The sequence below is a fragment of the Coenobita brevimanus genome, chromosome 104 (assembly GCF_032717465.1).
Source record: "Coenobita brevimanus isolate Jiangsu-jjx chromosome 104, ASM3271746v2, whole genome shotgun sequence".
Lineage (NCBI taxonomy): Eukaryota > Metazoa > Arthropoda > Malacostraca > Decapoda > Coenobitidae > Coenobita > Coenobita brevimanus.
Genome location: NC_137057.1, coordinates 31,656,336 through 31,673,068, shown reverse-complemented (window position 1 = coordinate 31,673,068; position 16,733 = coordinate 31,656,336).

The window sequence follows — 16,733 nt, the reverse complement described above, 5'->3', positions numbered from 1 at the left end:
CTTGCATCCCTACAAACAGCATAACAACTGTGGAAGAAAATCAACCTCGTGAGCAGGCAGAGAATTCCGAAGAGGGTATTCGACTGCTGATCATCTACACACAATGAATCAGTTAACTGAGGAAACAATAGAATATAATGAACTACTGTGGTTGGGTTTTGTTGATTACGAAAGTCCTTTGATTCAGTGGAACACATAGCATTCATAAATTCATTGCGGGAACAAGAAGGTAATAAGAGCATTGTAAAACTACTCGAAAACATATAAAAAGAGGGAACTACCACAGCTGAATTACGTAAAGACTCAGAAAAAATTATTATTGAGAAAGCCGTGCGTCAGGGAGATACAATTTAGCCAATATTTGCACATGCCTTGAAAGTATTTTAGAGTATTTTCAGAAAGCTAGAATGGGAGAAGAAAGAAAGAAACATAGATGGATAATACTTAAATAAATTAAGGTTTGCAGATAACATTGTCTCAATCCATGAAACAGCAGAGACATTGTAAGAAATGTTAAATGATCTGAATAGCGAAATCTCAAAGTTGGGTTAAAGATGAACCGGAATAAAAGTAATGTTAAATGCAAATACAGCAAAAGGTGTCATCAAAATAAAATAAGAAATTCTTGAAGAAACTGAGGAAAAAAATTACATGGGTCAAATACAAATACTAACGAAAGACCAAGGAAACGAAATAAGAATACGCATTACAACTGCATGGAAAATTTCGGTAAAAACAGATACATCACAAAAAGTAGGTTGCTAGTACTCGTCCGTATGAAATTGAATAGCATGTAACGAATGTACAACCCCAGCTATGGCGTATGGTTGTACGATCCGAAAGTGACAAAATCAGTGGACAACAAACTAATTCATTCTCAACGCGCAATGGAAAGGTCAGTGCTGGGAATATCTTCGAGACAGAAGAGATCAATTTGGGTGAGAGAGCAGACTGAAATTAAAGACATTATAGAACAGATGTCGAAGCTATAGAAGGATAGAAATGGAGGTGGGCAGGTATGTAGCAAAAAAAAAGGGATAACTGATGGAGCAAGAGACTGAGTGACTGAATCCAGGTGACTGCAAACGTAGCAGAAAAAAAATCAAGCAGAAGATGGAGAGATGAGATAGAGAAGTTTTCAGGCAATACCTGGCAGAGATTAGCTCAGTCAAGGACTTCGTGAAAAAGGCAGGCGGAGGCTTATGTTCGCCATTGAACTTGCAGTGACTGATGATAATGATTATATATATATATATATATATATATATATATATATATATATATATATATATATATATATATATATATATATATATATATATATATATATATATATATATATATATATATATATATATATATATATTTATATATATATATATATATGTATATATATATATTACTGTTTAGTAGCTAGTGTATGAGAATAAGGGATGGATATGAATGGAAAAAATTTGTATAGCTGCAGAGAGATTCGGATCGCATAAGGACATCGCAGAATAAAAGAAAGAAAGAAAAATCAAATGAATACCAAACCGTCAATCGGGCCACCCCTTCTCCAACGATGACGGCATTGTGTATGAAGCAGCCTGTAAGTAACCTGTGTCTTTTTTTTTTTTTTTTTTTTTTAAAAAAGGTTAATACTAGAAAACTGTATATTTTGTCAGAAGCAGATGAGTTGCGCCACCGGAAAAGATTGTACTATTACAGGTACTTTAAAATGTTGCAATATGCTCTGTGTTCTTACTGTCACTATTAAATGGTGCTACTACAATCATCACTGTCTATCAAAGTCTGCAATCTTTCCTCCTCTAAACTTCTTAGAGAAGAGCTGTTGAGATAGGATAACTCGATGATGGCGACAACATCGTTGCTGTGCGTAAAAATCTCTCTCTCAGTACTCTTGGAATCTCTGAGAAATAGCTCAGCGTTATCATAATGAAGTTTAGTTTCAAGCTGTTACTGTACATAGATCATATTTTCTGCTATGAATCACTGGGCTGGGATTCACAGGCTTGAGTTAGAGTTCTCACAACTAGCACATTATCATTACTTAGTACCTTCGTAGAAGAAAAAAATCTTTACCATTGTCCTTGATTTATTTTTTAAGGGCTAGTGACCGTTACTTATGTCAAGATGTGTGTGACAATGTTGCTGTTGTCAACATCCACCCATTTTTCTAGAATCTAGAGCTTTGGCAATTACGTTTTTTGATGATAACGGAGTTCTGTGCTATTTCTTTAATGTACATGAATATCCATGTTTTGAGGCAGTGTCATGAGCTTGCTTCTGAATAATTATTATTTATTTAAATTATATTTTCTTTGATTTTTCAGGTGTATCAATAGAAATTTTGGGGACCATTAGCTGGATGATAATCCCGCATTACTTCACGCGCTGGAGGAACTTGGCAAACTCCATAATGGCATCCGGGTTTTCAGTTAGCCAGATAGCCATGCCACCTGTTATTACATTACTGCAGGAGGAGTTTGGCTTCAAGGGGGCAACCCTCATCACAGGGGCGCTTGTCCTCAACTGCTGTGTGGCAGCGATGGTCCTTCACCCTGTAGAGTGGCACACAAACAAGTCCTACACTTATTTCTCCACAGAGGATCGGGTAAAGGAGCCAGAAGTGAAAACAGGCACTTCCAAACTGACTGGATGTCTGAAGCGAGTAATGAAGACAGCCATCTCCAACCTGCAGTTCTTGAAGTCGTTTCCTGTTGTTCTTGTTGTTCTGGTGCTAACAATAAATATTGTAGTGGTAGTGAACGTGTTCACTCTTGCACCCTTTGCAATGCAAGAAGCTGGATTCAGTCAGCGTGAGGCGTCGCTGTGTCTATCAGTGGCCGGTGGGTTCAACCTGGCGTCCAGGCTGGTGAGTGGCTTTCTCTCCTGCTGTCCAGCTGTCACAGCCACGCCTGTGTTCCTGTTTGGGGAATTTATATCCTCTTTAGCGACTATAGGTACGTATTTCTCTGTGTATCAAGGTCTTTATGATTCACTGCACATATTCATCTGATCCCTCTTTACTTCTATGTTTTTCTTCCTTTTTTCATTATTTTTTATTTATTTTTTTTTTTTTTTACCAAGCCTTTCACATTCTAGTAAACTACTCTCAGTCTGACACTACATACTAGAACTCCATGCTGTATTAATAAAATCCTCGTGCCACGAACACATCCAAGCAATTTTTTCTTATTCAGGACCTAATTTAGCAAGTATTTTCAATGTCCATTTTTTTTTTTTTTACTTATATACACATGGGCTTTCCTTTGTTTCAAATTGCTTATGCCAAAAAAAAAAAAAAAAAAAATTCCTGGCATATATTTCTGTGGAAATCCATTATTATTTTGCACCCTTATTCCACTCTCACCCATCATATCATTTACTTACCAACTGTTCAGTTAAGTCGCCCACTGGAAACACTATAATTATTTTCAATAATGGCCCTTATTTTCCTCACTTCCATCATAACAAGATGGACAAGATGCACATCCAGTTGGCAGCCGGATTCACTTTTACACACACACACACACACACACACACACACACACACACACACACACACACACACACACACACACACACACACACTCAAAATAATAGTAAAAATAAAGAAAACCCTCTGCTTTTCTGCCCCATCCTCAAGCGCTCACACTTGAACCAGTACATTTCACCATCACCATCATCATGAACGTTTTCTCACTTCAGGATGGGGTGAGGTATGATTCAGAAAACAAAGGTAGAGAGAGTACGAAAGTAGGGGAAAAAAAAAAAAAAAAAAGCATGGCCAATGAATAGTTCCAGCCACTCATATTTTTTTATGCAAAGAAGAAGGAACCAAAGGCCAGAATCCCGCAAGATTGTTCCCTCCACACACACACACACACACACACACAGACACACACACACAAAGATAACCGACAGCCAAATTTAAGACCCATTCATTTCGAGATGCCTGGACACACTGCGTTTGAAATACTGGAGGTCATAGGCAGTAAGAAATACAGAAGGAGACAGTTCCATGATTGAGCCGTTGCATACATGAAGGACTTTGAGTAACGGTTATTTCTTGCACTAGAGAGTTGGACAGAAAAGGGATGAGATTTTGTTGCTAGACGGTTGTTAGGCACCAGCCATAGTGGTGGAGGGATGCAAACAGACGGTTCAGTTGACCAGTGACCACTGAAGTAGGAACAGAAGAGATAAAGATGCGACAGTATGGCGAAGGTACAGAGGTTGAAGGGAGCCAGTAAGACGAGGAGAGTTAATGAGGCGAAAAGCCTTTGACTCCATCTTGTTGAGATGAGCTGTATGTGGGGAGCCTCCAGACACATGAGAGTTGTACTTTACACAGCGGCGAATTGAATTTTTGTATAAAGCCATAACTGTGCAGGGGTAAAGAAGGCAAGGAGTCGGCTTAGCATACCTAATATCCTGGAAGCAGATTTTACAAGAGATGTGATCTGATCTTTCCATGATAAATCCCGAGAGAATGAAATCCTAAGTACAATATGTTGAAAGTTGACGCTGGATTGAGCTTTATTGTAAAAAAAATTAGGGAATACTTTTGCAGAAGATTCTGTTGGGTAGAAAGCTGTAAGTACCGAGTTTTTGATGCGCTGAAAACAACCAGATCACCTTTACTCCAATCAGAGATATGAGCCAAGTCAGATATGAGGTGTCCCATAGCCTCATCCATTGTTTGTTGAAGTAACTGCTTAAATGGATGCTGCGTGAAGCGAATGGAAAGGTGAAGGATGGAGTGATCAGCGTATGAGTGGATAGGGCTTGATGTACAGCTTAGAACAGGGATTGGTAACCTACGGCCCGCGGCCCGGATCCGGCCCGTAACCCGAAATTATCCGGCCCGCAATCCCTAACAGAAATATATGAACCCGGCTCACAGGCCTTTTTTTTTTTTTTTTTTTTAATCTGAGGACTTTCGTCATCTAGAAATACAGAACAAACAGAACAAGCGCTAACAGTGAAGCGCGGCAAAACTGTGATCATCTGTGGTGGTAAGCGACTCTTTCTCTCTTACAATTTTTTTTTCTGTATCAGCGGCGTTACAAGTCCATTTATAAGTCTACATACAGTATGTATCTAAAGTCCTACATATGTATTTATAAGTTAAACATAACGAACCACCAAAACGAAAGAAAAGAGAAACTTTTAGAATACTAATATATTTGGTAATCAATGGTACTCTTTATTAGTTACTCTTTGTTAGTTTTATAATAGTTCAGTTAGTCCATAGTCCCGTTTTCTGTATAAGACAGTGGCTGACGACACCACGGCTCGTCCTTCATCAACCGCTCAAAATATTTTATAAGGGGCGCATTTCCCAATAATTCACTTGACCTGCGGCCGCCTCGTCTTTCCCGTCTCCTCATCCACTGGTACTCTTGCCATTTTTGGATTCCTCGGAATTGGATGAGTGCTGAGTGATAAGCATGTACAGTCGCCTCATAGTGTTTGTGGTCTTCGTATCGCTGTGTGTGGGTGTGTTTGTGTGTGTCACTGACACCGTCTCTCGTCCCACAGTCCATTAAATACATTAAATACCTAAGAGACAATGACCTCCTCCTCCTCCACCTCCGTCCTGATCACCATGAGGCAGTACCACTAAAACTTCCTCTTTTTTCTTTCACTTGTCTCTTTCTGAGAGAGAGAGAGAGAGAGAGAGATTCTTATATGTATTTTTAATACTTCTTTTGATATTATTGTCATTATTATTATTATTATTATTATTATTACTGGTAACCCCTTAGATATGGGGGAGCCAAAGTTGCTAATGGAGGAAACAGAAAAATCATGAGAGCGAGCTGAGAGGTTCGTTTAAGTGCATATGCTCCCTACTGAATGTGAAAAAAAAAAAAAAAAAAAAATCATTCACGCATCGCACAAAGATGTTTCAACAAAAAAATATCAAATTATGGAAATTAATTGTGGAAGATGGGGGCTCTCACCATCCATTCATTGGATGTAGTGCTGCTGTCGGGTGTCTGCCCTTTCCTCTCCTCCATCCTTCTTTTCTTCCATCCTCTTCTGTCTTCCTTTCCTTCATTCTTTCCTTGTCCTTCTGCCTAAGGGTAACTTTACACTCCCTCTTTTGTCTTTCTTTCCTTCATTCTTTCCTCTTCCTTCTGCCTGTCGGTGACTCTACACTGAGTGACAAGCCAAATGGTTTCCTGTACACCAGGAAAGCATTTACTACGCTGAATGGTAACCATACAACCAAATTTTGGAGCCTGGCAGTTTAGTGGGTAATTATCGCGCTCCAATCGTACTGAGCCGGTGAGGGTTTATATCCAAGGGGGGTTGGGGTTGACTGCTCATGTAATGCCAGTCAGAGATGAGTGAGGCTGATCACTCTTCTTAAATGTCGGGACCAACTGCCTGGCCCCGGGCTCCTAAGCTTCTCATGGGGCAATGTAGGATTGGATGATGGATGGATGGATGAATGGACAAGAAAAAACAAAGAAAATAAAACCAAAAGAAAATATATAAAAACAAAATACAAAAATGAAGTGTAAGTAAGCAAAGGAGAGTATGGAAATGATAGAACAACGTACAAAAAGCGTAAAACCACCAATAAACACCCAAAACCACCCAAAATAATGACTAAAATAAAGTTTGACAATAATTTCAAAACGTTTTATTTTTCTCTTGCTTTTTCCTAATGTTTTTTTCTTTATGTTTTTTTTTCTACGTTATTGTCTTTCCATTTATTAGGTTGTCATTTTCTTTGCAGTTTTATATATACAGCTTATTTTGACATTTTGGAACTTTTTTGTTCAAATGATATGTTGTATGATATGCAAATTAATGAACATTTTTTTTTTTTTTTTTTTTTTTTTTTTTTTGCTGTTCAGACACCAGTAACTAGTAATTTGTTCCGTTTTCCAAGATCTGCATTTTCTTTCTTCTCTGTCTCAAACTCTGGTTCCCCATTTCTAAGAGGTTATCTTATTATTTGTACAATGGTAGCAGTGTAGTACAGTCATCATTATTGCCAGCCGCGATAGCAAAGGTGGTGTTTTCAGTGTGTGTGTGTTCTTACCTAATTGTATCTTTACAGGAATGAGTCAAGCTCGTATTTTCCCGTGTCTTAGACCATATTTATCGTACATATCCTTAAATTTGTGAATTGTTTTGGCACACACTATTTCATTCGGTAGTGCATTCCATTGATCAATTGCTCTGTTTGGGAAACTGAATTTCCTTACGTCTTTATCACCTCTCTTCTTATGCAGTTTTTTGCAGTGTCCTCTTGCTGATGCTTCTCCATATGTTAAGTAATCATTTATTTCTATTTTCTCCTTTCCTGATATGCACTTATATAGCATTATCATGTCACCTCTTTTCCTTCTCTCCTGTAGTGTTGGTAGATTCAGTTTATTTAGTCTTTCTTCGTAGCTTAGGTCCCTTAAGCTTGGTACCCATCTTGTAGCGGCCCTTTGAACTTTTTCAATCTTGTCTATATGCTTTTTGAGATGAGGACACCAGACTACTGATGCATATTCCAGGGTTGGTCTAATGAATGATGTTATTATCCTTCTTAGCATGTCTTCATTTATGTATGTGAATGCTATTCTCATATTTCCAAGCAGTGTATACATGTTCCGTACCTTCTCGCTGATGTGGTCAGCCGGAGATAGTCTGTTATTGATAATCACACCTAGGTCTTTCTCTCTTTCTGATGTGTATAGGGTTTTATTTCCTAACTTATAATCCCAATCAGGTCTTTTTCCACTTTTACCAAACTTGATTGCTGACACTTGTCCACATTGAATTCCATTTGCCATGTACTACTCCATTCATGAAGTTTATTTAATTCTTCTTGTAGCTCCCTACAAGAGTCTGTGCTAGTAATTCTCCTTTGTATTTTTGCATCATCTGCAAACATATTCAGATAGCTCTCATTTCCAGTGTTACTGTTTATATCATTTATGTACACTAGAAACATGATTGGTGCCAGCACCGAACCCTGTGGTACTCCACTAGTCACTTCTTTCCATGATGAGTAGTTTCCTCTTAGTACTGTCCTCATTTCTCTTTTTATGAGAAAGTCTTGCATCCAACAAAACAGTTTGCCTCGAATTCCTCCTTGATGGTACAGCTTCCATAAAAGTCTTTGGTGTGGTACTGTCAAAAGTTTTCTTGAAATCTAAATAGATACTGTCCACCCATCCTTCCCTTTCCTGTATTGTGTTTGTTACTCTGTCATAGTAGCTCAACAGATTAGTAACACATGATTTTCCTTTTCTGAAACCAAACTGTCTTTCTGTTATCATACTGTGTTCTTCTAGATGATTTACCCAAGCTATTCTTATAAGTTTTTCTAATACCTTGCTTACAACACTGGTCAGTGATACTGGTTGGTAGTTGAGAGGATTTTGTCTATTTCCTTTCTTGAATAAGGGGACTATATTTGCTTTTTTCCAAATATCAGGTAGTTTCCCTTGACTCAAGGATTTCTTGAAAATTAAAAATAATGGTCTACTTAACTCCTTTGCACATTCTCGTAACACCCAACATGAAATTTCATCAGGACCACTTGCTTTTCCTCTGTCTAATCTACTTAACTCCTCTTGTATTACTTTTTCTGCTATTTGTATATCTGGTAGTATGTGTGGACATGCGTGTTCCACATATTCCCTCTCAAAATTTTTTTCTTCTGTAAAAACTAATTGGAAATTCTTATTTAGTGCTTCACAAATATCTTTCTCTTGTGTATAAGTGATTCCCTCGTCCGTGATGGATTGTATTATATCTTTTACTTTGGTTTTGCTTCTGATATAGCTGTAAAACAGCTTTGGTTGGTCACTACTTTTATTTATTATATCCTCCTCAAACTGTTTTTGGGCTTCCCTCCTTATTCTTGTATAGTCGTTTCTTGCTTGTTTGTAATTATTATACACCCTTTCACTATTGTGTCTTCTGTATCTATTCCACAACCAATCTCTTCTTTCTTTTGATTTTTTACATTCTGTATTGAACCATTTCTGTATTTTCTTATCTGCTTCTTTGTGCTGTGGGATGTACTTCTGGACTCCTATTTCATAAAATTCACAAAAATTCTTATATACAGCATTTAAATCTTGTCCTCTAAGCTCATTTTCCCAATCAACTTCTAAGAAATACTTCTTTAGGTCTTGATAATTTCCCTTTTTATAGTTTAGTCTCTTTTTGTAACTGTCATTGCTGTTTACTATGTCATATGCTATCCTGAAGTTATAATTTAGTACTGCATGATCGCTTTTGCCGAGTGGAGGGTGATATATTAAACTGTCAATGTCATTTTCTTGCCTAGTAAATATTAGATCTAGCACTGAAGGTACATCAAGTCCTCTTTTTCTAGTGGTTTCCCTCACATGTTGCGTTAAGAAAAACTCTTGTACGAGATCCAGGAGCTTTTGGTCCGAACAGCTTTCTTGGCTATTTATATCTAGAGTATTCCAATTTATATTTGTATTGAAATCCCCAGTTAGTATAATTGTTTCCGATTTCTCTTCCATTTTATGTAGCAAGGATCTTATACTCTGAATTGTACTCTCTGCCAGGTCCTCATATTCGTCTCTTTCCCATGTGTTTGATCTCGGTGGCATATACAAATTGGCTACAATTACTTTACCTTCAAATGTGTCGATCTCTACTGCAATCAGTTCTACTTGTGATGGTATATCTAGGTTTATTTCCTTGACTTTTAGATTTTTCTTAGTTAATATTATAATTCCTCCTCCTTTTTTTAAATTTCTGTCTCTTCTCCATATATTGTATTCCTTTAAGTTTAGTATGTCATTGGATATCCTTGGTGTTAATTTTGTCTCAGTTAGGCATATTATTTGTGGTTCATTTTCTCTGACATAATCATTCATCTCTAGTAATTTAGATACCATTCCATCCACATTTGAGTACATCAACTTTATCATCTTGTTTATATACTTGTCATGACATGGTTCTACTAACTTCCTCCTTTTTCTTCCATCCTGTTTGTGTACCACTTTCGTATCTGCAATCCTATTACTTTGTAAAAAGATTTCTTCTTGTCCTCTTCTGATCTTCCCTCATTTTTTGTTTTAGCTTCCTCCCTTTTCTCTTTCAGTAATTCCAGTTCCTCTTGCGTTAGACATCTTTTTATCCATACATTTTTGAACTCCTCTTTTTCCATAAGATTCTTTGCATTTTTTAGTATCTCTTCCACAGTGTTTACGCTCTGGAAAGTCACCTTTAGAGGTCTTGTCTTGCTTTTCTCGTATTTCCCTAACCTTTTGTGTTCCTCTATGTCTTTACTACAGATTTCCTCTGATACTTCTTTCAGTAAGCTCATTACATTTGCCATCTCCATTTTGTCACTAGTGATTTTGTTTTTAATTTCTTCCTCTTCTATACCAGTGATTACTATTGATTTATTTATTTCTACTGAATCTCTGACTAACTTTGGATTGTTTTGGATTATTCTTTTCACTTCCTTTTTAATGTTTTTTTCCTCCACCCTTGTTTCTAAGTCTTTCTTTACTTTCACCATTTCAGCATACGTGATTTCTACATCATTTCTGTAGCTTTGCACAGCTTCATTCACCTGTGTTATCTTCTCAGTATCACTGCTCTGGTCCATAAGACTGCTTGCTTGTCTAATTGTCTCTGTGTCATTTTTTAACTCTTCCATAACACTCTCGTGATTAACTACTGTACTTCCCATTTCACTCACTTTCTTCCTAAGGGTATTCAATTCCACTGTTAGTTCACTGATGGTTGTGTCTTTCTTATTGGCCTCCCTTCCCAGTTTTTTTATCTCTTCCTTTTGCAAGTGCATTTGCTTCTTTATTTCATCAATTTCATTTTTGAAAGCCATTTCTAGTTTATGTACACGTTCAACCAGTCTATTGTGAGTCTCCACTTCAACCAGTTCTTGGTAGAAATCATCATTTTGCTTTTTACTTTTATCCCTTTTCTTTTCCAAATTTGTTTTACTGAAGTATGTATCCATTTTGTAAAACTAAATGAACAGAGTGTGTACTTACAAGTATGCACGCTTTCCCCGTCTTGCTGTAGTATAAACAAACCCAGCTGACTCAACGCATCGTGGTTCTATGTTCTGTTTGATCCAGTCTTATTTAAACTTATTATTTCTTTTCCTTTTAATAATGAAAAATCACTGGTACAGAGCTTGACTCATTCAAAGATACTTATTTAGGTAATGCCTCTGGCCGTGTTGAGCTGATATGGAGCCTCCGACGATGCCGTGTGTGTGTGTGTGTGTTTTAGCACGATAACTTTCCAACCACTCAAGATATCATCACAAAATTTTACAGGTGTATAGTACGGAAAAGAAAAAAACGATGACGAGTTCGAAATTGGTGAAAGCAGGTCAAGGTCTGTCTGTCTGTTACCATGATAACTTTGCAACTGCTCAAGATATTAAAAAAATTTACAGATGTGTAGTAGGGATGAAAATCTTCTACGAGTATTATTTTCAGTTTGTGTCTGTGTGTTTGTTAGCACGAGAACTTCGCAACCGGTCAAGATATCACGAAATTTTGCAGGTGTGTAGTGTGTAGTAGGGGTGAAATTCTCCTACGAGTTCGAAATTGGTGAATGTAGGTCAAGGTTTGTGTGTCTGTTACCTCGATAACTTCGCAACTGCTCAAGATATCATCACAAAATTTTACAGGTGTGTAGTAAAGATGAAAATCTATGAGTTCGAAATTGGTGAAAGTAGGTCAAGGTCAGGGTCATTCCGAGCAGAGCTAGATATGTATCGGCTCGCTGTAGGTGTGATTCCCCCTTTGGGGGGCCTCTAGTTTGCCGGTACTTCTGATTCACAAATTAAATTTCACGAGTTGTGGTTTTATTAAGGTGTTGGGATAACTGCCATGGGTAAAGTAAAAATATTGCTTGGGTTTAATGCAGTTAATATCTAGTCCAGCTTCTCCCATTATGCACTCCATTTTTGCGCCTCTTCCTTCTGTTTGTCTGTCTGTCTCTAAAAGTAACACAACACACACACACACACACACACACACACACACACACAGCCAATTCCACATCACGACACCTGTCAACTCACTTTCTCTCTCTCCGTCCCTCCCCTCCCACACCTTCTTCCAACTTCCCCATTCTTACGCTTGCTCCCTTCTTTCTATAATTCCCGTCCCCACCACCCCTCCTTTCCACTCAGTCGCCAATTACAGCGCGGTTTACATTAGAGGTATGGGGCAGTGAACGAGGCGTTTGGAAGATAATGAAAAGACGAGAGTAAAAATGGTAAAACGCTGATAGATTTATGATGATTCTAACATTAGTTATACTGTTATAGTAATAACAATATCTGATTCTTTTGCCAGCAAACCCCAGTGGCTACAAAACTCAGGAAGGTGTATGCTAAGTGCCAAGTTTTCCCAGACACTTGAACAGAAAAGCTCTTCTTTATACATCACTTCGGGACGCCCACATGCCTTATTTGCCATGCAAATGTTACTGTGATTATGGAGTTCAACATCAGGCAGCACTATGAAACAAAACACCCGAAATTCAGTGAAATTAGTTTGCAATCAAGGAATGATGAAGTTCATAACTTTAAACGGAGCCTGTAAAATCAGAGTCTGATGTCCAAGAAACAATGTGTAGAATCAGAAAGGAACATGTGTACTAGCTACGGGGTTTCTATGTTGATAGCAGAAAAAATGAAGCCATTCACTGATGAAGATTTTGTGGAAGAGTGTTTAATGGCAGCTGTGTACATTCTGTGTTCCGAGAAAAAGATTTTATTTTTAAATGTCAGTCTTTCTGCAAGACCAGTTACACAACGAATAGAAGAAATGTCAGTGGATGTGAAAAACTGCTTTAAGGACTATTGCAAAAATTTTCAGTTTTTCTCAATAGAGCTTGATGAGACTAAGATACCAAAGACACCGCTCAGCTTGCAGTGTTTGTACGTGGGGTAAATTCAGCTGTCGACACCGTTGAGGAGTTTGTACAATTGGTATCTATGAAGGGTACTATCACAGAAGCAGACATTCTTAAAGCATTGCTCAAGTGTACTACAGACATGGAGCTGGATTCATCTAAGTTAGTATGCATTTCAACTGACGAAGTGCCAGCAATGGTTGGAGAAAAGAAAGGTGTCGTGGCTCTGCTTCAAAAACACATGGAAGGCCTTGAAATTAACCACACACACACACACAAACACACACACACACACACACACACACACACAGAATGCACTGTATAATCCACCAGGAAGCATTGTGTACCAAATCAAATTTGCAGGATGTGATGGATGTAGTGGCAAGAACAGTAAACCTGATGTTGTCTCGGGTACTGAACCATCGTCAGTTTCAATAACTTTTGTCAGAAGCAGAGGTCCAGTATGGAGACCTGCTCTACTTCTGTGACGTTTAGTGGCTCAGTGGAGGTGCAGTGTCAGAAAGAGTATATGCTCTGTGGGAAGAAATAGCAACACTATCAACATTATTCGAAGATAAAAATGTGAATGCCCCAGAATTTCGCGATCCTAAATGGCTTTTGAGTCTGACATTTCTGGTATATTTAACAGCTCATTTAAACAACATCAGCTTGCAACTTCAGGGAAGAAATTAGCCCATACATGAGATGTGTAGACACATCGTTGCCTTTGAAACAAAACTATGACTGTTGGAATGCCAGCTTGAGAAATCAATCTACGCTCATTGCCCTAAACTCCAGGAGACACAATCGACAGACACCAACACATTTGTAACTGTGATACGTGTCTTGAGAATGAGTTTTCTTCCCGTTTCACTGACATTTGCTTTCACACAAGTGATTTCAGGCTGTTTCCCACTCCATTCGAAGTGGACATCGACATCGTACCAGAAAATGTTCAAATGGAGCTTATTGAGATGCAGTGCAGCGATGTATTAAGATAAAAACTTAATGCAACGGGCATATCCCTACCTGAGTTCTACAAGAAATATGTTCTTGAAACTGGTATGTATACCATCTTGGTAGATGCTGAGAAAAAAAATGACATCAATGTTCGGCAGTACTTACACGTGCGAGCAACTCTTCTCAAAAATGATTACACCGACTGACTGATGCCCATTCAGATGACATCTTGCAGCTGGCTTCTTCCAGCCTGTCACCTGATACTGAGAGACTGTCGATCGAAAAACAACACCAAGTGTCACACTAACTGCTATGAAACAGATAAACAGATGGACAGGCAGACAGACAGAGTGGTGAGGGTAGGTTCAATACCAGTGTCTTAAACTGCTATGTTCAGTAGACATAATATGTATTGCTTAAATATGTAAATATGTCAAAGTTTAGTACTGTACGTATGTATGTAATATTATCCCCATTTACTAAGTATGCGATAGATGATGCCCGCCATTCACTCACAGACATGGGCCCTGACCCCAGTGCAGAACAAGGTTGCTGACCCCTGTCTTAGAAGGTAATTGATGAAGAGAAGGAAGAGAATTGGTGATAGGACAGACCCCTGAGGAACAGCATTATTGATAGCTCTAGGAGAAGAACGGTGGCCGTCTACAACAGCAACTATAGAACGACCAGAAAGAAGGTGAAACATGAAGGCACAGAAAGAAAGATAGAAACCGTAAGAGGGCAGGTTGGAAATTAAAGATATAAGCCAGACTTTATCGAAAGCCTTTGAGATGTCAAGTGCAATGGCAAAACTTTTGCCAGTGTCCCGAAAAGTAGATGGCCAGGAATCTGAAAGGTAGGTAAGAAGATCGTCAGTGGAGCATTCCTGGCGGAACCCATACTGACGATCAGAAAGAAGGTTGTGATAGGAAAGGTGTTTTAATTTTTCTTCCTAAGAATAGATTTAAAATTTTTTGAAATACAGGATGTTAGAGCAACTGGGCGATAGTTAGAGGGCTGGGAATAGTCACCCTTCTTTGGGACGGGCTGAATGAGAGCAAACTTCCGGCAAGAAGGAAAGGTACGAGTTTTGTAGCTGCACCTGTAGACGGCCAGAGTTCTTCTCCCAGAGCTATCAATAGTTTTCCTTAAGGCTCTGTCCTGTCACCAACTCTCTTCCTTCTATTCATCAGTGACCTTAGTTGTACATTAAACCACATCCACTCATACGCTGTTGACTCCACCCTTCACCATTCTATCCGCTTCCCACAATGTCCATCTCAGCAGTAACTTCAATAAACAAAAGATGAGGCCATGGCACGCCTAATGTCTGACTTGGCTTATATCTCTGATTGGGGTAAAAGTAATCTTGTTCTTTTTAATGAATTATAAGCTCAGTTCTTACATCTTTCAACACAACAATATATTCCACAGGAGTATTCTCAAATTTTTTACAGTATCAAACTGAATCCTGTATGTTCTTTGAACATATTTGGGTTTTCATTCTTTGAGGATTTATCTTGGAAAGCTCATATTACCTCTCTTGTAAAATCTGCTTCCAAGAGATTGGGTGTGCTAAGCTGACTCCGAGTCTCGTTTACCCCTGCACAGTTGTTCACTTTACGCACGAGATCTATTCGCTCCTGTGCAGAGTACATCCCTCGTGTGTGGGGAAGCTTCCCGCATATAACTATGCTGAACTAGGTGGAGTTAAATGCTTTTCGTCACATTAACTGTCCTCCTCTTACTGACTCCCTTCAACCTCTGTCTCGTCGCTGCATTGTTGCATCTTTGTCCCTTTTCTCTCTCGACTTCAATGGCTGCTGCCCCTCTGAACTATCTTCTTGCATCCCTCCACCACTACAGAGGGAGCATGGCACCCGTCGACCAACAAAATCTCATATCTTTTCAGCCGAGCTTTCTAATGCACGAGCTAATTGTTACTCGCAGTCTTTCATGTATGTGACAGGTCAACTTTGGAACTGTCTTCCTTTGTCTGTATTTCCTACTGCCTATGATCTCCAGTCTTTCAAATTCAATGTGTCTAGGCATCTCTATTGAACACATCTTGAATTTGGCTCTGTTATCTTGTTCTTGATTATTCTTGGTGTGAACAATCTTGCTTGGTTATGGCTTTTGAGTTCTTCCTTGCATAAAAAAATGCAATTTTCTCTTGGCTTACTACATCTCGTTTCCCCCTTAAAACTCATGCACATACAGTATTCTCATCACCATACCTATATCAATGTTCTCCGTCTCATTTAATTATATCACACTCTGTCCAAACTTCGTGTCAACAGAATTCGTTACACATCTTTCACCAAATTCAGTACTTCTTATCCTGTCCAATCTTTTTTTTTTTTTTTTTTTTTTTTTTTTTATGTGTCCGACTCTGGGCATAGGCTTCACAGCCTGCTTCCAAGGCCCAGCAGTCCTCCTTCATACTATACACCTCTACATGTCATCACTTCGGCGCTAACACCCACTGTCCATACTGCATACATGCTAGGGCTGTCGCATACAGGACTGGTGTATTGGTATTAGCGGGAGTATTTTTACGACATGTCGGCGGGTCTTCTGGTAGATCAGTAAAGTCTGTTTTTATCAAATTCAAATCCTTAAACTGTTCCCTGCACCAGCAAGGATTTGAACCTGGGTCCGGTGGGTCCGCAGGCCACCTCTCTACCGACTGAGCTGCACACTCCGGACACACATTCTTCAATAATTCCATATTCTCCGCTCTTACTCTTGACTCTTTGCTCTCACACCACAAGTCTCTTACCCAAACGTTTACGTAGGCATTAATATATGTTCATATAAATCTCCTGAAGCCTCGAAACTGAGGCCTCTGTTTA